Source organism: Diceros bicornis, chromosome 10 (genome assembly GCF_020826845.1).
Source record: "Diceros bicornis minor isolate mBicDic1 chromosome 10, mDicBic1.mat.cur, whole genome shotgun sequence".
Taxonomy (NCBI): domain Eukaryota; kingdom Metazoa; phylum Chordata; class Mammalia; order Perissodactyla; family Rhinocerotidae; genus Diceros; species Diceros bicornis.
In genome coordinates, this window is record NC_080749.1 from 46,598,895 (window position 1) to 46,623,747 (window position 24,853).

At 35.7% G+C, this 24,853-nt stretch overlaps 1 non-coding gene across 1 annotated transcript; it reads left to right on the plus strand.

The window, feature by feature from the left end:
* Positions 1 to 24,089: 24,089 nt before the first annotated feature.
* Positions 24,090 to 24,217, plus strand: LOC131411093 (small nucleolar RNA SNORA25). Its single transcript, XR_009221487.1, has one exon. It is a non-coding gene; the product is annotated as a small nucleolar RNA SNORA25 (small nucleolar RNA).
* Positions 24,218 to 24,853: the final 636 nt, after the last annotated feature.

Below are 24,853 nucleotides of genomic sequence, written 5' to 3' on the forward strand. Positions count from 1 at the left end.
AAAATAATTAAGAGTTCAAAATTCTCGGAGCTTAAAAACACCTCAAAATTTTCACCGAGCGCGGAATATGTGTAAACCACGTACGTGATACAAAGTATACGGAAGTAGGCATATGGCAATTTCAAATAATTCATAAAACATAATATGTAGATAGTACATACCTTTCAATTCCTCAGGTAACTACAAAAAAGGAATCTAGATTATCAAAGTGACATTTACATGCTGTTTGTGTCTCAATAATGATGACGGAAACTAGGAAAGAAATGATGCATTCCTTGCATGTTTAAATCAACCGAGGCAGTCTATTCTCAAGATGCGTTGTGGTATAAGTGAGGAAATATCCTTAGCTTCACATATGTTCTGCTAATTTCCCTAGGTTCCTTACTTTCTGGGTTTTTTCTGACACTTCCTTTGCGCTCTTGCCCCCTCTCCCTCTCTCTCCCTTTCCCTCTTCTAATTAGCCCACTTCTTTCTTCCTATCATTCTTGCTCTAAATATACTTGCTAAGTCTATCGCTGTTATCGCCTCTTTTCCATGTTATCTTTTTGTAGGCACAATGCCAGTGCCATTTTTCTTGTGATTTGTGAAAGTCTTTCTTTCCTCTGTCCCTGCCCAGGCCTCCTACCCCCTGCCTAAGCTTTTCCTTTTCCCCCTATTATCTGCGATGCTCTCTGTTATATTTCTAGCCCTTAAAGTTCACAGGGCTCGTGAGAAAAGAAAACTACAGCTGTGGTGAAACAACAGAGGTTTGTCCAAAAACTATCCTTGGTTATTTGGATCTAGTTTACAGTTTTGCCTCCAAACAATAGCTTAATTGCAGGAATCTCAGAGGGGAAAAAAAAACCCTGCAAAAATCAAGCAAAAGCCCTGGAGAAACTGGAGAAAGCAATTGTTGTCATCTGTCCGCTCTCAAGTCCTAGGGCCCTCCAATTTTTCCTACCCCTGCATCCACCTGATAACAAAATATGTGTACATTTTCCTCTTGTTTACAGGAGAATTGGACCAAACAGGCTTCTGTTCACCCAATTACAATAAAAACTCTCAGTAATAATAAGACACAGAATACATGCCATCTTAAACTGTAAGTAGTAAGCACAAGAAAATATATTGAATTTGAATAAGATGTTTGCATCTTCTCCAGAACACTGGGGAAGGAAATCAAGTTCCTGATGCCTGAGTTCTTAGCAACATGCAGAGAGTCTCATGGGCTAAAGAAATTCCCAGAGGAGAACTGTGGAATATGGTAGCCAGTGTGGGCTTCCACACTTGAATCACTTCTCTGCTTAGAAATGCAATGATTTTCAAGGCCTCAAGTTTACCAGTGTTGTTATGTATTTTGTTTTTCTGTAACATCCTTTTATGTTTATTTTTCTGGCTAGTCTAGCTGCCTAAAATCATAGCCCTTACGCTGTAAGCACAAGATGCTGGGTGAATTTGCCTCAGTAATGATCAGCATCTTTATTTTTGTTTTACAAGTAAACACTTTTTTATATGCTTTGAAAAAAGAATAGATTTAAAGTCTTAATAGGGAAATTGATCCTTACAAACATAATTGGATCCCTTGCCTTTCTTTTTTACTCCACATGAATCTGTAATAGGTCTACTGAGCTGCTGACCTATACAGAAAAAAAATCTTTCTGATTGTAACAGGGAACATTAAAAAAATCCTATATTTGCAAAATCAAAATTATCAAAAATGATAGCACCAGGAATACCAAATTAAGTTCCTTGTGAGCTACAACCAGAAGGTAACCGTACAGAGACAGTTAATGAAATTGAACTTCTAAACAAAATCCTTTCACAAAACCACATCTGAGTTAGTCTTAGGGGAAAGATGGGAAGTAAAAATTATATGGACTCCGAATAGATCATTAGGAAATTAAAGATGTACATAAAAGGCAAAAAATAAAGAGAAGAAAAGCAAAAGGCAGGGGTGCTGCTATTTAATTAACACTGATGTATAGCCATAAATACAGTATAGATAGAAATTCGTATTCTAAGAATCTTTTAAAGAGAAAGACTGCTGTGATAAGAAAAAAGGAAGCATTAACACTGACCGGCTTTTGAGCAGTGATATTTTGCCCTGTGAAGTTCTGTGAAAATTGCACTGTACCAGTAATATTTAATTGTAGCATAAAAATTAAACACCATTTACTTGATATAAAATAGGGATAGTATGTAAATTAAGTAAGTTTCAATTCATGTCTTCTTACTCACATCTGTTGGCAGTTTAAATAGTTTTAGTGTCATTAATTGTTATAAAAGTGCAAGATTTGCTGTCTGCTTGCCACTTAGGACCAAAGGCACAAAAGTCTAATTGAACTAAGTAATTAGTAATTTGTCATTTCCTATTGTCAGCAATTACTTTCCATTAGAAATCCTCACTGAAAATTCTAATTTGAAGTGAGGTTTGCATTTTATTGCTGTCCATCCAAATTAGTTTAAAATTGACAGCTACATTTTCATTTAAAATTTTAAAGATATTAAATATGCTTGAAGAAACTGAAGCATATTCAGCTCCGCATAAGCCGTTGTTTGTGTATGTGTGTGCACACATGCATACATACAGACACACACACACACACACACTCAAAAGAGAAGACAGCTAACACCAAAGGAGGTGCCTGTTATTTCCCCAAAAGGGAGTTGCTGTGCAAATATCACATTGTCGTTGCTGCCATGAAATTCCAGGTTTCTGATTATCACATTTACACATAGACTCCTGCAGTAGTGCTCTCACCTACACACAGATGAAGAAGCAAGCAACACACTATTAGACTTCTTTCTGGGGTTCCGAGCTCCCTCTGGGATATGGCTGTTGGATGGTTTTTCATTCGTTCGTTCTTCATGCTCCACTAGCCAATCAACACTGTCCTTTCCCTATGTTCTGAGCACCGTATTAAGCTAAGGAGGAAATGAGCTCTCAAAAATAATACTAAGGAGGTGATTTATAATTAGCATGGGTCCACTGATGTACTTTAAACTAATGGCAGCTGGTGAGTTTGTCTTAGTCTCCTTTGTAAAAGTTTGAGCACCACTTGTTATCCCAAGTACATAGTCTTCCTCTTTTAAAACTTCACAAGTCTGTTTCCCTTAAAGTACAGCTGGATTTCTTTAACAAATAGACTAGGCTTCCAATTGTTAACATTAAAAATATGGAAATGAACTTCACATATTTTTCTCTCTCCCTCGTGATTAAAGTCCTCTGAAACTGTACAACAAATCTTGAACTAAAAGCCTTGAGTTAATATACCTGTACACAGAGGCCCACTGTCTTAGATGAGGCTAACAGAAGTTGCTTGGGGAAAAGCATATTCACATGTTTATTATGATAACGGTGGCAATGGCCATAAAGAACAGATTTGATTTATTAACCTAGAGTTAGAATTACATTAAAGGGCAAAAGACAATGAAATTTCACAATTACATGTCTAATAATTCAATAACTAATAAGGGTGGTGTTGAATGCATCTCTATACTAATTGAAGTGATATGGTTTACTAATTTCTTTTTTCCTAAGTTATGTAAATGCTAAAATTGACTTGTAACACTGAAAATGGTAATGAATTTCTTATTTTTTAAAATGACACTCTAATCATTACTCTAAATTCACATACTTTCACAGAACAAATTTTCTACTGTTACCCCTTTAGTAACTAACTAGATATATCACAACACACATCTGTAACACTTAAGTGAACATTAATTAGTGCTAATTTACAATCAAATACCAATGGAGAAGCAAATTATGCTTTCTTGAACATCAAAAGTCTTTATCATGATCATTACTATGAAGAATGCCAGAACATCTTAATTATTTCTGCTTATAAATAATGTTTCCCACAAATCTTCAAAATGCACAGGAATGCTCTAGAAAGCAAAAAAAAAAAAATGCTAGTCTCATTATAATTTGGTTTTAAATTACTGCTAATGCAGTTCATTTCAAAGAATATCTTCCTCTCTTTTCCTCATTGTAATAGAAAAGAGATTGCCTAAAAATTCAAGAGCAAATTTTTCCATTGGGCATACTGTTTGAGAGCTATCAAAATAGATTTAAGAAAATTTACTATACTACTGCAAGATTTTGCTACATAAATCCAAGATTGTCTATAATATCCCAGTTTTAGGTGAACCAAAAATTATTCAAACTTGTAAAATATTTGCCTCCTTTCATGTATCATATCTTAACAGATAATAGGTTCACATAGTTCTACAGCAATATGCTTCACAGAAGAAAAACGAGCAACAGACACTTACAAACTCTTATTTGGCTTATTCTAAAATTGTGTATAACTGCCAATAAGGCACTGAAGAAAAGAGAGAATCAAATTAAATGTTCAATAAACACTGATCAATATGCCTGTAAATACCAAGTCTATAAAATGATCATCCCTTTAAATATAGTTATACCACAGGTACATGTTCTGTATTTTGGAATTCAGCTGATCATTTTTAAATCTAGTTAAATTTTTTTCTGATAGAAACCTACCAGAAATCTAAGAAGATTGCCAGAGAGGATTTAAAAAAAAAACCAATAGAAAGAAAGAAAACAATCTGGATTCTCAAACTATCACTGTCTCCTGGTTTAGCGTTAGCTTACAATCAGCTGAATAAAGAAGTCATCTCTGACTAAGATGTAAATAAATCACAACCCTCAGTTACTTTACCACTAGCTGTTTGTCATTCAGGAAAATAATGGTTAATCAATGTCTAATCAATGAAGATGTGTAACATATTAGTTTGCAGTCCTTCATCATCCTATTTTCTTCAATTGCCTGGGGGTTTGTGTTCAGTACTTACAGAATCGATTACAATTGAGAGTGATCATTCAGCTCATGTTGAGAGCTGTCAGCTGTGCTTTCCACGGGGCAGTTTTACTCTTGTGTTTAATATGAGATGCTAATATTTAGCTGCATCTGACAAACGAGGTTCCATGGTGGAACATTTTATGAGAAGTGCTTAAGTAACTAATCGTATCACTACATGTCACTTGATGAAACTAAACTTTTCCTGACTTCACAATAATCATAAGCATTACTGGCTTGCTGTGGAAAATTAAAGAGAAATAGCTTCCTGCTTGAGTCTGATCATGCCTGCAGGGAAGGTCTAAGAAAGGCAACCACTGATGACACCTTTATAAATAACTACCGGTGGGTGGGGGCAGGGGGAGGAGATGATTCTTCAATTTTCATATAAAGCAACATTTTCTGACATAAGGGTGATGTATCTTCATGCGCAGGCATTATTGAATGCCCACAGTTGCTCACAAATACTGTGAGAAAAGTTAGACCTGCAGCCTCTTGACACATTTCTTTTAAGAAACAACCTTTTGTGGCTATGCGCGTTTAAAGTCCAAAGAAAATGTTAATTGCCTGACAAGCCCGTTTTCTTGCCATTTATAAAAATGCATCACCAACCTATACATTCTGAAGAAAGACTGGGAGAGTATCTAAAAGGCTGGGAGAGGAGAATCTTGATTTCCTTTCAACAACAACAAAGTTGTCAAGTTTTGCTTTAATAACTGCTTTGTGATTTGTTCTGGAAGTTGTGCTGATGACATTCACAGAGCCCAATGTTAAAAACTAATAACAATATAGCATTTCATTAGAAACATTCTTGGATCTTGATAGTATTGATTTTAAAAGAATTAAGTTCAGGTATCTTATTGTAGTATCAGTTCCAACAGCACCCTCTAGTGCCCACAGCTTTGAAGCACCTTCTGGAAGGCGGAAAAGCCATTTGTATGCAGTTCAAGCTCATTGACACTTGCTTTATAGCCAATATTAAGAAACTTTAAAAAGTATATCCATCATCACAAGTGACCTAAATGTGCTTTTAAACTTAAAAAATGTTTTAATATCAAGCATACTAGAGAAATTTAAAATGATCTAAGATTTTTTTAAGTTATAATAGTGCATTAACTTTATTAGAGTATTGCTTCAGTGATACATTGTCAAATTTTATGGATATTTCAGGATATGTTTTAAATGTTTAAATTGCTGGGATAACTGAGAAAAACTTAACTAACGACAACACCTTAAAGAGAAAGATTGTATCATGCTTAATGCCAACATGTACAATGAAGTGTTGAACTTACATTGTTTCTAGTAACAATGGAAATAAAAAAACTTTACCTCTGAATCCAAATTTTTAATGAATCTGACATGTTTTAATAAATAACTGATTTTAAAGGTGAGTAATAAATATCCCTTCAAAAGATTAAATTATAACTTCTATTTTCTCTTAGTTTTAACTCCCTTCATTTCACAAATAGTAAATCCCATTTTAGTCGTGAGTACATTGGACTGAAAGGGGCCTGCTGAAAAGATGAAAGAATATCTACAAAACACTGGTTTCAGTAATATTTGGAAATAGAATTTCATGATCAGAAAGAACACATACGGGGGAGATGTGTATTCAATTTTAAATAATGGATATATCTTTCTAGGTTGATGGGCTAAATGGGTAGTGAAGGAGTTAGAAATCATCAATTCATAGTAACATTTTATGCAGGCACAAACTGCATTCATATAAACCAGTCACTTAGCTAACCTGACCTAAAAAACAAACAAAAATCTTAGCCTTTAAGTGAATCAAAAGTATCAAACTAAATGGTTTTGTGCTTGCAGACATGATAAGGAAAGACTGAGAATAAAATTGCTAGAAGCGCCCAATCCCAGAAAGATTCCCATCCCACAAAAATGCTAGAATTTTATCAAAATATACATGGTGGTGTTTTCCTCCTTTACACCCAAATTTCTTATGGAGAAACAGGTCATATTTTTACATCCTGAGGTGTTTCAGCAAACTTTACAAGATTATTTCTTATGGGTATTTCTAGTGACAATTAGAATATTTCAAAAGAAAACAAAAACTAACATTTATGCAGTGCCTAATATATTCAGTCTGCAGGCTGGGCAAAAACATACACATTATCTCATAGGGAATAAGAGCAAGCTCTGCAATAAACTTGGTCAACATTTTCTAGAAGTTACTCTTTTTCCTATCACTCACATTACTAAGAATATCAGAAACCTTCTTAGCTGGATGTCTTATAAGCTGAGCTCACATACCTGTGCAAATATTTGTAGTCTTCTTAAACTACATTTTTACCATCAGCAGTTCCTAAAACGAGCACATACACTATAAAAGGCAAACCAACAAAGTATGTAAAAGATCTTCATCTATCTCTTTGCACAGCTACCAGGGGAGGTGAGCTAGCCCCACGAATGTCTGCACTTTGATACGAGAGCTGTGATAATGATGAAAAGTTAATGGATTTTTATCTACATCAACCTGATGATCACAGACCTTGTTATTTTTATTATTTTTTTAAGAAGGGGATTGTGCTGCATGAATATGAAGGCATATATTCACAGCATTTCTTAGATTTTTAGGTTCAGGGGCTACAAAGCCTCTCTCCTTTCTGAGGTAGATAAATTGAGTTCCATGCAGTTTACTATGTAGGGGTCTTTCAAATGAGACCACAAAATCTTAAATCCCTACCCTCCTGTGTGGACATTAAAGATCCCAGAGCAGTTTTCATAAGAGTAGGGGCTTGTCACCATGCCACTGGGCAATTCCTGGGGCCCACCTTAAAATCCAACAGCCACTGTCTCTCCACAGGAGGTTAGCGTATTAGGCACCCTGGAAAAGTTCAGTGTATTTATTCAATTTATTTAAAATGTTACCCTAATGGTTCTGAAAATCTTTTTTTTTTTTTTTTTAGCAAAAAGGAATCAAAGGTCTCCTTAGGCAAAGTTACAGTAATGTTTGTTACATGAAATCAAACTTCCTTCCAAAATATTTGATTAGTCTCTTTTGAACACAAATGCCTACAGTATTAATTTTATTTAAAAAACAAAAACAACCAATATATAATAAAAAAAATCTTATAATCCATGATCCATGCTTTCTGATACAGGTAATGTAAAATAAATGATATAATCTACAAAACAATGACAAATGAAAGACTTGGAAAAGGTTATGGTTTGACAAGGTAACATTTTTGAAATCTGGACACCAATCAAATTGATGTAACTATTGGTGATGCAACACTCTCTGACACTAAAGTCTTTACCACTGTCTAAAACATATAGAAGAGCCTATTGTGATTGCTTAACGTCAGCTTTTGTTCATAAGCTCTTTCATAAAACTGAAGCCAGGAAAATGATTTAAAGCAGTTCAATTTGTCTATTTACCTTAATCTATAACTATTCCCATATGTCTGGCTACATGATGTATGACTCTTCATAAACCAATTTTTCAAAGATATACACGACAGAAAAAAGTCAGGCTCCTAACCTTTTATGCGCTGAACTTTTATAGAGCTCTAGAAAACAAAATGCTTTTAGGTTTCAGAAAAGCAAAAAAAGGGCGAAAGGTTATTTTCTTTCTCTCTCTTCTTAGTAAATATTTGCATCAGTGAAAGTAGAGCATGCACTAATTTCTAGGTATGTGAAAGTCCTTTCCAAAGTCTCACTCACGATCATCAATGGTAAAGGTCTTTATTTAAAAAAAAGAGCTAGTTAAAAAATGATGATCCATAAATTAAGATCATTAAGCTCTTACAACTCCCAGAGTCGAGATAGGGATATTGTGCTAGGTATAATACCATCCAGCAGAGTGCGCAGAAAATAAGAACTGCAAATGAGAGATTCCTCAGTATAAGGAGCCCAGATGGTGATAACATCGGAATTGCTTTAGCTTCAATCTTAGGAAAAACAGTAATTAGAGAAATTAGTCAGCGTTGAAACAGAATGTTCTGACTGTTTAAAAAATATCAGAAGATCACTAAATCAATTTTTATTTAATTTCTATGCCTTTATAAAGATGGAAATGAGGAAAAATTGTAACTTTTTGTTCACTCATAAAACCAATATTTACTGAGCACCTACTGTGTGCTTGGAGCTGGATAAACAACTGTGAGCAGGACAAACTCACAGCCTTGTCCTCTTGGAGCCTATAATCTAGTTTTAAACTAGAAAGCCAGCTCCAGGATCATTACTATCAAGTTATGATTATGAGCCAGGGTAAAAGTGAAGTTTTTCTGGTCCTTAATTCTTAAGTTTTTTAGTCCCTAATCCTCCTGCAAATTTTGTTCTATAGCCTGTGATATTTTCAAGGTACTCTATAATTTCCCAGCTGATTCGCCCAAATTAGAAAATGTAATCGTCTCTCACAAAAAGACACAAAACATTAGAATTCTTGTGATAAATACAGAATGCAGAACAAGGAAAGAGAGTTAGCATTTGTCCCACATCTGTGTGCCTAGCCCAGTTCCAGGCGCTTTGCATATTTTTACCACATTCATATCTTTCTACACAGATTAAGATCAGCTAAATCATTTTATAGACTAGGATACTCTTTATCTTAAAATAGAAGGAAGTCAAATAGAAAAACCAATGAATCATTAAAAGTAACTATTATTTCAGTGTGTGGAATAATCAACTCTTATTATATCACTATTTCTCCATCTGTAATTAGCTAAATAGTACTTTCTTACACAGATTTTGTAAAGGGATCTTAATGAACTACTATCTTAATTGATAAGCCATAAGATTTAAGGCAACTTCCTAAAGAAGTTACTTATATGCTGAAAAATGGTAAACCTGTTAATCAATGTGGAAAAAAATTATCATTCAAATTATTGCTATCATCATGAGGCAACTGTTGAAATCTAACATAAAGTCTGCATGACAAAAATCAACAGGAAACTGTCTAAAGTTTATCAAAGAATTTTATTCTCAGCAACATCACAGGAGGATTCTATGATTATCCATGCTCTTTGACCAAATAAACATAAGCGTCAAACTAAAATTTTAGTACCAGCTTCCAAAGTACATGGAACTTATGTCTCATTTATACATTTATTATCCCCCAAGTGAAATACTGAAAGTATATGTTTATGCACATGTATATGTATCATATACATATATATAATATTTACTGTTATATATGTAGGTATACTTGCAGTTCTTAAAATGTAAATGCAGCTCTCATTATTTTGAAAATGAGAAGCCTAAAATTTACAAAATACATGGTAGAATTCATCTGGTGTGATAATATTTCAATGTACATTCTCAATTTATTAAAACTCTGAAAAGGAACTCAGTGAGTGTATGAGGATGACAAGAAATTGTTATATTCCCAAGAAAGTATATTCCAAAAGAATTTGTTATTTTTTTCTATTAAGAATTCTAGTTTCTAATCTTATTCTAATTTCAGAATAACAAAGTTTTCATCCTAAAGCAATTTGGAATAACTAGACAAATGAAAGCACCTAATAATTAGAAATGTAAAGTTGATATGTGTTTTAATGAAAATGTACTGGCAATTCTCAGAATGTAAGAAAAAGCAAACACATTTGTATGATATTTGGTAAATGACCCTAATCTGTTAACTTAGAAATCTTGCCACTTAGCTTGTTCTTAATATACCAATAAGAAAAAAAATGATTAATAGAAATCAGACAGACATCATAAGGTGTTTATATGTGGCTGTTCTTTGATAATCAGGAGATTTTAGGAGGATGAAATAGATGAGCATTTAACTATACTTACACAAATAGAAATATTACTACATGATTTTAAAATTTTTAAGTGATTTTTTAAACTTTAGAATATTTATTAAATTATTTTAAATAAAATAATTTAGACACAATTAACCTAAAATAAAAATGATTAGATTTTGCTATTTAGCTCATTTGAACTAATATATTTAAAATCAACTATTCACAAAAAAACAAACATTTAAAATAGATTTTTTTTTTAATTCCAGCTTTTTTTTAATGGTTCTTTTTAAAACTTCAAGTATGCTTGAGAAACTGACTGTGGATCATGTATACAATGTAGGGTCAATGGTGTATTGAATTTCCAGACCATTTTCAGACTACCTTCTGGTGATGGAAGCATTTTGACCACTGACACTCCCTATGGGTATATCTGACTATCCTGGTACAGTGCACCATTCCCCATTATTGAATCTACAACAAACTGCTGTAGGTTATTCATTGATTGAGTGTTTAAGTATATTCTTTAGGAGCAAATAAAGAACTAATCTGTAAGCAATCACATAAAATAAAAAATCAGCAGAATTCCTGCCTCAAAGATGCTTTGAGCTTGAGCACTTAATTATGTGCATTCTTTGATTATATTGCGTCACATTCAGTAAAGATATATAGGAATTCTATTTCTTTATATCACTGTGGATTCTTCTCAGTGCTTCCTTGTACCACACGACGAAATTAAGAAAGTGCCCTCCAAACCAACCATACCAAGTTCAAGCGCATCTGCTCCTTTTTTATTCCAATAGTTTTTTTCCTGGATCAATCACAACATACACTAGAACGTTTATTTAACCAATAAAAATGCTAACAATGATTCTATAATTTTCTAATACACCTTCACCTAAATATCAGGCAAACAGCCTCAAGATACATACATGTATATAGATAGGAGTGTGAGTCTGCATTCATCTTAAACTAGACTGTATTTTAAGAATAAGCTTGAGGACTCTGTACACAGTCTTCTTAAACAATTCAGAACATGAGAGTGTGTGTGGTGACATGTATGAGAGAGCAGATAGCTCTGCATCCAGCCACACGGTCCCTCGGTCAGTGTGTATTTAGGACAGCTTTCTTTTTTTTTTTTTTTTTTGTGAGGAAGATCAGCCCTGAGCTAACATCCATGCCAATCCTTCTCTTTTTGCTGAGGAAGGCCGGCCCTGAGCTAACGTCTATTGTTCGTCCTCCTCCTTTTTTTCCCCAAAGCCCCAGTAGGTAGTTGTATGTCGTAGTTGCACTTCTAGTTGCTGTATGTGGGATGCGGCCTCAGCATGGCCGGAGACGCAGTGCGTCGGTGCACACCCGGGATCTGAACCCGGGCCGCCAGTATCGGAGCGCGTGCACTTAACCGCTAAGCCACGGGGCTGGCCCTAGGACAGCTTTCTAACATGGAATCAGCCCAGCTGCTGAGTCGATTTCACCAAGTTCTGAGAGAGAGAGAGAGAGAGAATACTTCAACTTCTTAGAATTCATTTGCTATTCCTCTGCTCTGAAAACCTGAATGTGTTTTCACGTTTCTCGGAAAAATGACTTTTTGAGGATATATCTGCCATACCAAACTGATTTCTTTTTGTTTGAATTAGCTTGGTAGGCTTTTAATATTTTAACAAACATTTAGAAATGTTTAAGAATAGAGTAAGACATTCAAAAGATATATACTTTCAAAGAAACAATATAGAAACGTGTATACTTTAACACCTGGCTAGAAAAAGGGTGGCAAGAAAATGCAGTGGAAATATTTCTTACAGTCATATACCATGTAAAGTTTTATTTTATTCTTTTGTAAAATATACTTTTGGTTGGTCAGGTTTTATTTGTTTTGTTCTATTCTATTGCCAGCAAAGCTCTCATTGAAGCTACCATCTGCATAACAGAGGGAAGAGAAGCTCAAAGTATTAATTTCAATAAACAAAAAAATCACAATTTCATCTAAATTCTTTTTCTGAAATGCAATGGCAGTACTGCTTTGATGTTGATGCTTTTTATTTACTGAACTATTTTTCATTTTAAGGCAGCACAGAAGGCATGTGGAAGAAGCTATCACTTTGTTGCCTTGCTAATATAAGAGTTCAGTAAAATCTAGAGTTTATTCCAAAAATGAAATGCTTGGGTATTTTGAGTGATTACTAAATGTGGAAGTAGTTTATTTTAATAAAACATTTCAGTAATATTTCTTTCAAGTGGGAAATAACCGGTGAATAGAAAACAATTTTAAATACAAGCAAACAAACAACAAAAAAAGAAAATGCAAGTCTCTATGGTCCATGTCACACCACTACTCAGTTCTCTGCTCAAGTTTATAGAATTCTTCAAGTGTAACAATTAACGATCCAGCTCAGTTAATCTACCGTTATGCTGCGGGGACCTATATGTGTAAGAATGTGGCCCATTCACCAAGGACTTTGCACTATGGAACAATAACATGGAAATGGAAGTCAGTTGCTTATAAAATAGTAAAAAAAAAAATATGCTGATGATGTCAGAGGTTAAAAAAAAGATTTCTCTTCTCTAGAGATATTTTCCCTAACTCATGAACAATTTAAAAGGCTTTTTGAAAAAAATGGGGAGGAAATGCAGTGCAGATATTTTTTACAATCTTTTTACAACATTAGGTAAAGTTTTATTTTATTCTTTTGTAAATTACATTTTTGGTTGATTAGTTTATGTAATGCTAATGTTAATACTTCTCAACTTGAGGTCAAGCTATTACTTTTATATATGGTACTTTTATTGTATGAAATATACTAACTACATATTTTATATTCTTGGAAATGCATATATTTAACCAAGATACTCACTCAGAAGGGTATTGGGGAAATTTCCAATAATTTTTAATAGAATTACTTTGGTTCTTCCAGGAAAATTTCTTTCTTCAATTTAAGAAAAACTCTTGCCACTGCTAAAGGTTGATGGATATAGAAATATCCATATCAAACAAATAAAAAAAATTCAAGCCACCAGTGAATTTCAATTATATATATCCCAACCTACTGGTATTTTTTATTAACTCTATACTTATAAACTTATTATGTTGAATTATTATTACCTTGTTTGCATGTGTATAGTCCTTATTAAACTATAAAGATTTTAAAGATTCGAACCATATTTTGTTTAGAGCCTACTTCAGAGGGCAAAATGTAGCAAATATGCAATCAGTATTTGTGGAAGAGGAAAATGAGAAGGAAAGAAAAGAAGGAGAAAAGGAAGCATAGGCACTTACAGAAGAAAGCTAAATAACAGGAAAACCCAAAAGAAAAGGAATGGTACGAAATATGTAACAATATTGTTAGCCTTTGCTATCAGACATGCAAGAGCATCAATCTATAATTAAGTAATACAGATATAAATATGGTTGCTGGGTTGACAATTTATCCATTATTGAAACTTTTAGCATGGATGTTTTATAATGTAAGCTCACCTTAACTTCATTATAATTCTCCAAGGACACATTTTATAAAGGTGAGTTTAAGTTTTGGTTTCAAATAAAGACACATTCTATCCATCACTGCCTAGTTTCTGAACCATATTGTCATAACTAAGCTTCTCTCTGTGACAGCCACACAAGAACCACCAAAGGTGTTCTTATGCACTATCAACAAATGGCCCCCTTGTAAACCACTGGACAACAGTAACAGCCATCATACACCTCTATTGCCTGCTACCTGGGAAGGCTCTACCAACAAGAATCTCAGACCGACTCAAGTCTAAGAGGGAGAGCTGCCAACATCACCAGTTTCTGTGAACAGAGGCTACAGCACTCACCCCAAGAACAGTCTTCACATGCATACAGTACAGAAGGGATTACTTTGGGTCACATCAATGAATACAGTCTTTCTCATTTTTAAACTACAAAGAATGGCACTTCCTAAAGTACTTTTGAAATTTTAAAATTCTTAAATTTCACTGTCAAAAATTGAAGTTCTGTGTGCTGCTTTTTTCTGGTAATAAGCAATATATTTTTTCTCATAGCTAATATGGATTTTAATTCTACCCATCATAGAACATGGTTTAGATATGGTCTAGAGCAGCCATCTTTCATTTGGCATAGAGTCTGAATATATTGCTTAAAATCACATGATGTATCTGTCTTGAGCTTTAAAGCTAATAAAAATAAATTCCAGTGTACTATTATACAATCTATTATTACAGGGAAAAGTGAAGATACTATCAAAATAAAAAATATATAAAGTTTTGGAAAATAATTTTGGAATAATCTTACTAACCCAGAGAAGGAAGAAAAGATATGTAACATGTTCAATGCTATAAAAGAAGAGTAGAGTGGATTTTAATTGTATGTCAGAGAAGAGAACAAGAAATATATATAATTTCTTTTCAGTCTGCCTAGTTTTAGTAATTTAGTAATTTTTAGAGACTGAATAATTTGCAAAATGAAATAATTTATTAAATTCTACTATTTATGTAGGTCAATTATATGTGACTGGAGAACTGGACATATATTTTCTTTTTCAGTATCAGGGACTAATGCGATGTAGACACTACATATCTTGTTGAATTTATTTGAATTGAATGGGGCTTTGCATAGCTTTCCTCTAGTTCACAGATGATGATAACGCAAGCTAAAAATAGTGAACAATATTTTGCAAATTTGTTTGTTTGTGAAGCGAGAGAGAAATTGAGAGGAAATGATTAGCCAAACAAGCTTTAAGCTTAACTTAGAGAATCTCACTAAAAGATTTCACGAAGGTTTGTTCGGTATTGACATCTACATGTATTTCCCCTCTCAGCTGGAAGGACTCCAAAAGGGCTGTCATGGTTGGTCGAGTAAATAATACATGCTTTAAAAACAATTATAAATCTGTATTCACCTGATGGACTTTGTATTCATTCCAGTCAATTGGGCATATAATACTCGTTTAAAAAATAAGTACATATAATGCATTAAAAACTGCTTAAACGCCCATTTAACCGGAGGGGCCAAAACAGCTCTAAAATGGAGCATATGATTAACACTAATGGAAGTTATGCATATGTAATGAAAGGAGAACCCTAAACCTTTTTAAAGAGGGCTGTGACGGGAGAATGACAGCTGGGAAACACTGAGATTTAAGGCTTCTAGTGCGTTCGAAAGCGGGTTCTGCCCTCAAAGCAGCCAATAATTCCCAGTGTGGTGAATCTTGGGGTCCAAGGCAATAAATGCACTGATATTTAAGGTAAAATAATGCCAAGGGGAATGGCAGTAAGAGCCTGATGATAAATAATGCACTGATGTAACTGGGTTGCATCTTTGTTCTTAAACAGCTATTCACTGATGATGGCTGCCATTCCACTTAAAGATCTTACCCAGAATTCCTTCTTTATAATGTCAAACACAAGAAACATCTAATTTTAAGTTTTTAATGAGCCTAATGTGAAAATAATCTCATAATATTTTAGATTTACAACGTTTTCTTTTTTAAAATGATGATGCACACATCCAACAGCTGGGATAAAAACAGAAATGATTCTGGCTTATTTCTCTTTTATTTGGGATTTGAAGAGAGTATTTACCAGTTGGCCACACAGATAGTGAGATTTGGGAAGCAATCAAAAGTTTGCCTGTTGACCAAATTGCTTCCCCATTAGCCAGAAAAAAAGGTTTGAAATTATCCATAGAAGCGCTTTATAGTGGAGGTTAGGATGACAGAAACTCCCTGTTGAAATGCAAACAAAGTACCTGGACATAATATGCATTAATTCATGAGTACTCCCCAACCCATAAATTAACTTCCCAGATAAATTACCCAAGATCTAGGAAAACGGGTGGTTCTATGTAGCTATGGGACACAGAAGGGAGCAGTCTGATGGGAGAAAAGGTACAAAGTATGGGGAGTATAGTTAGAGGTAAGACAAAAGAGAAGGCTGTGAGCAATCAACGGGCAGAATGAAAGCATGGAGCTGTCTCAAGGAGCCCTAAAACAGACATCAGTCTTCTCATCCATTACTTTGCTGATCACATTGGTAACTACTAGAATTCTACTCCAGTCTCAGTCTCTTCTCCATTTCCGATATTAAATTGCAATTGTTTGAATGTTGCTAGAATCTCGAGGGCGGGAACTTTTATGTGTATGGCATCTAGGTATTATTATCAGTACCAAGAAGAGTGCCTGAAATGGAGGAGACGCTCAGTGAGTATCTGTCGAATGAATTCACTGAATGAATAAATGAGTAAATACAGTAATGCTTGCAGAGGCACAAGATTAGAAATTAAGTCCAAAGTCAAATGATGAGCTGTCTTCCTACTTAGCCCTATCTTTCAAGGTATAATGAAGACAATTTCAGCTATGAATAGATCCTTTGAATAGACAAAACTTTGACATAGATAAAAGGACATACAGAGTAGAGGAAGAGTATAATGGCTAGCAGCAAGAGGCAAAGGGAGAAGGCAAAACAAAAATGACGACGCTGAGAATGTCTTGGAGTGCCATTAATAGGAGAACACAAAAATGAAGATCCATAAAACGAAAGTCCCTTAGAGAATCTCGAATCTAGTTCTAGTCTCTGGAAAGGCTGGCATATTATGCTTACTGTTCTTTATTCCTGGGAGATACATGCTGCCTTTCTTACTGCCAGGTGCAGCGTCACAATAACCCTATAATCTGAGCCTGGCAAACTCAAGGTCCCAATCCTCTGAGAGTCACAAAACACTGGGTCTCTTGTAAGGGGGCGAATGGTCTCCTTTAAAACTCTGTGCCCACTTTATCACCTAGATACAGTGCAGCCCTGAAGAGTCCCACCGCTTCTGCATCTCTATCTATAGTTGCCTAAACCCAGTCCCAGGGATGTGAGCTGGCAGAGCTGGCAGCAGGGGGATTAGAAAAGTAACTCCATTTCATTTCCCATCCTCCTTCACCCTCCCTACATCATGCACCAAATCTCTCCTCTACCAGTGAGAAAATAAAGGTCCCAAATGAAAAGAAACAAACAAATACTAAAGAAGTAGATGGGGAGGGGAAGTACAAAGATCTAAAATAAGAATGGCCTGCCATAAAGTCCTATTACAAAGGTGTTGTCATCCAATCCTCACCACCTCCCTATGAAATTATCCTCATCTTTGGTATGTGGAAACTGAGGATAATTTGAGATATTAAGTAATTTGCCCAAGAATTGCCCAAGTAATTTGAATACCTGCAATGCATTAGCACTGGAAGCCCAGGGCTCAACTAGGAGACATGGCCCTTGCCCTCATGGATCATATTGACTAAAGATGAAAAAATAAATATGAAATTGAAGACAGTGCGGTGAGGGCTACAGAAGCACATAAGAAAGCTGCTAACTCAGACCTGGCTGGTTACAGAAAGCGTTGGACACACTGAAATCTAAAAGATGAATTGGATTCAGCCAAGCAAAGAGGCAGTGAAGACAGGCCATGTAGAAGAAACAATACGTACAAAAGACCAGAGATAAGATGAGCAAAATTGCAAGGGTGGAAAGTTGCAAAAAATGATGCTAAAGAAATCAATAGAGACCAGCTCATTCAGGGCAGGACCTTGTAGGTCACTGAAAGGAATTCAGGACATTATCATGTGGACAATGGAAAACCACTGAAGGAGGTTAACAAGGGTGAAATATGGTCAGACTTGTGTTTTTTGAAAGATTTCTCATACCACAGTGTGAAACAAATGAAATAGGAAAAAAAAAAAAACAGAGAGAGAAATTATTTAGGTTGAAATACAGAAATTGTGAATACGTGAGTATTTTTGTCTGACCAAAAAAGTCAATTTCATATGGTTCAGCATAATAGTTAGGCAGCTATTGCTTGCACTAAAGCAATGATAGGGAGAACAGAAAGATGTAGATGCTTTCCATATCTTCTGTAGCTATTTTTGAGAAGATATAGACAGCACTTGAAGATTGATTGACATATGGGTGGGAAAAGGAGGCCTCAAAAGTGACCCTCCCCCAAAGTTTCTAAATATAGCAACTGGGTGGATAGTGATGGCACCCATCCATGTAGAAAAAGGGTTGAAAGAAACAGGAAGAGAGAGACAAAGAAATGGACTGGTTGGAGGATGTTACTTATTCCTAGAACTTACCATATGAAAAGTAGGGGAAATGGCTTAAAATGAAAATTCTAAGTTAACAAAATGAAAATGAGTTGAAAAAAATGGATGATATTGTGAACAGATCTATCAGCTCTTTACATTTAAAAAATAAAACGCTTAAGTTAAATTGTCAATCTCTATCTTCCCGTAAAATAGGTATCATAGGTATCGCTCTCAACCCATTAAAAAAATAGGCTCTTATTTTTGCATAGATTCATAATCTGACCTTCTTCACGTCGCCAAAGCCTAAGAAATAGCTTCAAGACTATAGATTAACCTTTATAGAGTGTACTTGACATGAATTTTTAAGAGATATAGTGTCTTCAAATAAATGATTCCAACACAAATTTAAGATTCAGTCAGCATTAATGGTGGTATTAGAAATGATAACTTCAATTATAAGCATAATGCATTTTCCTTTGGGAGATTAATTTATGTAGAGTAGGTACTTGGAGTTTGCCCTGGTACAGCCATACTTCAAACCTGCTCGTGACCAAGAAAAGACATTTGTGCTAGTTTGATTTTAGATAATTGCAAATGTTTAAAAAAATTTAATGTTATGTAACACATTTTCCAGAAAGTTATTTTTTCCAGTCATCTGAGAAAAGGGGTGTGAGTTGAAACGAAAAGAGATAAGATATGAAATTATTAAAGAAATCTTCAATTTTGTCCTTGAGAATTTTGTATTCAATCTATGATTTTAAAAGAAATAGCTATGAAATATTGTGCTACATAAGAATAAAATAAGCAATTTATCTCAGTATTATTTTTCACTATTTCACTTTTTGAAAGAAAAAGGTAGTTCTTCAAGACATATGACTAAAACTATAAGGTAATTTTTAACGATGCTGACAGCTATTTTTAAAATGAGAATCATGAGAGTTCTCCTGAAAATGAAAACAAAAGTATCTGTAACATCAAAATTATCTAAACTAAAAACTCAGAATTTTTTTCTCGAGGTAATTTAGAAAAAACTATTATTAAAAGAAATTTTCCTGGGGATATTGACAAGGTAGAGCAGAAAGATATACACTGCTTAAAATGTACTATAAAATAGATGAATTGATATCCATACGTAATATCTACAAAATACATTAAATTAATATAACTAAAAATTCTTTTTATTTATTTATTTATTTACTTTTTTGAGGAAGATCAGCCCTGAGCTAACATCTGTGCTAATCCTCCTCTTTTTGCTGAGGGAGACCGGCTCTGAGCTAACATCTATTGCCAACCTCCTCCTTTTTTTTTCCCCCAAAGCCCCAGTAGGTAGTTGTATGTCATAGTTACACATCTTCCTAGTCTCTGTATGTGGGACGTGGCCTCAGCATGGCCGGAGAAGCAGTGCATCGGTGCGCGCCCGGGGTTCCGAACCCGGGCAACCAGTAGCGGAGCGCGCGCACTTAACCGCTAAGCCACGGGGCTGGCCCTAAAAATTCTTTTTAAACTGTAAAGCCCTAAAGTGTTAATAATTTTAGGTAACATTTACTAACACACACAAAATGTACCAGATGTGTTAGGTACTTGGAAGTAAGTACAATTATTAGTCCCATTTTACAGATGAATAAACAAAGTTTGGAGTTAAAATTCCTCTTCTGAGTTCTCCAGGCTAAGGAGTAGCAAAGCCAGACCTTGATCTTCAATCTGTATGCCTCTCAAGCATGAGCTTAACTCCAGCATGCTATATATTGCCCCTCTGGCAGAGTGTCAGGTGACTTGATATCACCACATTTCTTTTAGATCAGTACGTCTTTTCATTGGCAATGTTTAACTAATGGGGGAGGTGACACTAAGAGGTGAAAACTGGGGGCTGTGAGTGGGAATATCAAGTTACTCTTCTGGCTTGATCACTGAGTTTATACCAACTGAGTCATTTATCTACTCGGTTTTTTCACCTGCAAAATGAGAATCAGACTAGAGTAAACCAGTGCATCATTCTGACTGAGTGATATTTCTGATGTTGCTATTGGTTATTATATAGATTCATCACATAATTTTAAGCATTTAAATAAGAGGCCCTCCATAAAAACTCACTTTAAAATAGCTCAAAATAGTATTCACTAATTCATCCAACACATACTCGTTATACATTCACAACATCTTGGTGGGTACTTTGAGAAAAATAAAAGTCAAAGACATTCTATGCTTTCCATGATGTAAAAATCTACTTGAAAGATACAAAACACATGTAACCAGCACAAAATTGCGAAGCAACATACAAACCAGTGCAAAGTAACATAGTAAAAAACATTTACCTAAGTAATTTGGAAGTATGGAATAAAGGCATACTCAGTGTGCACAGGTGTAACTAGAAAAGAAGATTGAAAGGAAGGGTTTTGACCCAGAACATCAAGGAAGTGATGAAGATGGATTTCCAAAGAGAAAAGGTGGGGAAGCATGAGAATGCATATTTGGGGCTAATAAATTTGTAGAAGAAACAAGAGCTGGAAAGCTCAAGGAAGTGATTGACAGACGGCTTCGAAGATCATACGACACAGATTTTTAAAACAAAAAAACATTTTGTTTTGATTTGGTTCTTCAAATTGCTTTGCAATTTGGAAGACAAAAGTTCTAATTCTAATATGCCATTGGCCCAAAGTGTTTGTCTAAAGTATCTGTCAAATCAGTGTTCCATAAGATACTCTAATGAGTTTTACTCCAAACAAATTAAATGAAAGAACCAACACCAAATATTTCCAATGCAGGTTGAAAGATGGTTCTTCTTAGCCCAAAATTTTCTTTTAAAAAAATACATATATTTTTTATATTTTTTTAGATTTTCCTCCACATTTCTTTAATGTCGTCTTAATGGCAGTTGTGTCTTATGTTTTAATCTCCCTTGTGTAACTTTTAATGCTTTCTGCAAAATTCAACAGGTCAGTCTGGAGCCAAGGAAATAAAACCTTGATGACTCTTAAAGAGTTTAAGATTTAATGCAGGACGAAATTACCTTGGTTAGTCACGCCTATTCTTATTAGCAGCCTGAAGTTTGCTTTTGCTGAAGCAGTGGTGGGAGTTTGATGTGAAGCCAAGACTCAGTGGATCATGGTTGCGGTTTGTTTTTTAAACACTGAGTTCAAGGAGAAGCTAGAATTGCATTTTGAATGATTATATTATTGTACATGCTATCAAATAATAGCCAAACAAGATAGGACATTAATGTGCATGATAAACAGAAATGAAAATCATTCTTCCTCTTTAGATTATGTCAACAGAACAAGTGAATATTCTATAGTTCAGAAACAATATAAACACATTTTTAATGGAATATATAACTGTCATGACTGTCTTTCCAAATAAGAACACTGTGGGCAGCTACTCAACGTCAAGACGTGTATTACATTGGGGAATGGTAATTGTTCTACCAGAATATGCTATGAACACTGCAGTGTTTAATCAATTAGTTGTGCACCTACTGTTCTGTAAATGCTCTACCAGGTGAGCTGTGAGTGTGTCTGCATGGTGTACATGAACTGAGAATGTGAACACAGAAAAAAATGCCTTTTTTTTTTTTTTTTTTTTTGGTGAGGAAGATCAGCCCTGAGCTAACATCCATGCCAATCCTCCTCTTTTTGCTGGGGAAGACCGGCTCTGAGCTAACATTTATTGCCAATCTTCCTCCTTTTTTTCCCCTTTTCACCCCAAAGCCCCAGTAGATAGTTGTATGGCATAGTTGCACATCCTTCTAGTTGCTGTATGTGGGACGCAGCCTCAGCATGGCCAGACAAGTGGTGAGTGGGTGCGCGCCGGGGATCTGAACCCGGGCTGCCAGTAGCGGAGTGCGCGCACTTAACCACTAAGCCACGGGGCCGGCCCTAAAATGCCTTTTTTTTTAACCTGCTTCCCCTTGTTTAAAGCAAAAGACAGCAGAGCCAGTTGAAACTCTGGACTAAGAATATTCACACATGGCCTGAGAGAGTCAATGGTATCCCCTAAGAACTGGTAATATTTAATATAATAAAAATACTGCTCACATTTTTTTCAATGGGTAAAAATAATATCTAATATCTATTGAGCAATTATTACATGTCAGATACTAGGCAAAGTGCTTTACATAGAACTGCATTATTCCCACTATTACGCTATTGCAGTGGTTCTCAACTGGGACCATTTTTTACCCCAAGGGACATTTTGCAATGTCTGGAGTCATTTTTGGTTGTCAGAAATTGGCAGGGAGGGGTTGTGCTATTAGCATCTAGGGGTAGAGGCCAGGGATGCTGCTAAACATCCTTCAATGCACATGACAGCCCCCACAACAAAGAATTATCCAGTCCAAAATGTCAATAGTGCTGAGGTTGAGAAACCCTGCCCTACTTTTATCTTCACTTAACAGATGAGAAAAATGAGGCTTAAAGAGGTTAAATGAACAGCTCAAGGTCATAGAGCTAAGAGGTGGCTGAGGTGGGCCTCCAATCTACCAATGTTTGACTCCAAAGCTCACACCTCCTCCACCATGTCATGCTCTTGCTGCGTTGCACCTCACTGGAAAATCATTTGGCTCAGTGTACACAATCTCATCATGCAGCAACCTCTGACCTTTGAATCAGAGGTCCTCGGTTTTGGTGTGGGTAGGACTGCTCTCTACCTCTTTGATCTTGATGAGTCATTCAAATACTCATCAGTGATGGTTCTATGATCCTAGCCCTGAGCCTGTTAGCAAGGTTGCTTGATGGTCTCTCCATCCCTCTGCTGGGTGTTAGATTAGGCCTCCTCTATTCTGTTCTCTGCTTCCCAGCAAGCAGTAGAGGATTCCCTGGAGTGGCCCCCTGCTGACTTTGCCATCTTCTCTGTAGAATAAAATCCTACCTTCAATGATGCCAAGAACAACTTTTTCCACCTCTAGTGAACAACCCAAACACCATTGGGGAGGTAACGGGGACTTGGTACTGCTCTTTCCCTTTAACTGTCTGTGGAGTAGCAGATATTCCTTAGGGAATCCACTAAGAGTTGACTCTCTCCCACTCTGAAGTAGTAAAGACTCGTATGGGAGCAAATCCACAGCCTGACCTCCAAACCAAATACCCGAAGACCCAACGTATGTTGCTCACTCAGTTACTTGCATGCACCCCAGGGACCAATCTAAAACAGCCCAAACAAAGCTAGCAGGCAGCATGAAGCTAGATTCTCTATGCCCTGGTTATTTTTACACCTATTGAGGAAGTAACACACATGCCTGCAAAATAGCGGCTTCACTAAACCACAGCATAAGGAGCTGTAATTTGTCTTTAAAAATTAATTCAAAATAAAAGAAACAATAATTCCTATTATGTGCCCTTTTGAAGGACCAGATTTGTTTCTGTAGAAAATGGAATATGGAAGAACACCGAAGAATGCACTAAGATATCAAGCAGAACTAAACACACTAATGTGGATTTCATTCCACAGCGTTTATAGATGTGATTGCCAGAAGTACTTCTGGTTCTTAAAACGTGCCTGTGTCACATAGAGGTGATGGGTCTTTCTGCCCCAGTTAAAACATATATAGGTCATTTCAAAGAGGGCATGTGGGCTGTGAAACCAGGAGCTCTTAACTCGATGACCAAAGATTGAAGTTCTCCATAGGCTGCCATAGTCATTCAATAGCACCAAGGTTTTCTGAGGAGAAAAAAGATGTAGCCACTTACCATCATGATAGTTCACTCATAATAATCCACGATAATAATCTGATAATCCATGATAATAATCTGGGAAAGTAAATAAATGTCTCAACATTAAAAAAAATATTTATCACTCACATCCAGTTACACATACTAATAGTAAAAAGGCAGAACAGAGATTAGTCATTATAGCTAGTAATTGGAATTCACATCAGAACCTAAACTTCAGCAAATAGTCTCTTCTTCTCCTCCTCGCTAAGTCACCTCTCAGATGTGCTAACAAATACCAAAATTATCTAGTGTGGATGGCATTTCCCTGTTGGAGGAGGTCATCGAGAGGATATGACCGCAGGTTGACCCAAAAGCTGGACCCGGGCATTCCGCGTAGAGGCTCCTTACCCCCGCTCTGTCTTTGGAATGTACCTTCTGCCCACTGTTCCTGTACTAGGAGCCACTTCAGTGATGCGCCCTTGAGAGAGTAATATGTTGTTGAGACCACCCAGATTGTATACGTGACTGAACCCCATTAAGGCCTCTATGTGAACTTTTAGGATTCCGGTGGGCGGGTACAGAGATCTACTCATCCTGCAGCCACCCAACACAAGCTTGGTACCTAAATTCCCTCGCTTACTAAACCTGCCACCTCCCAA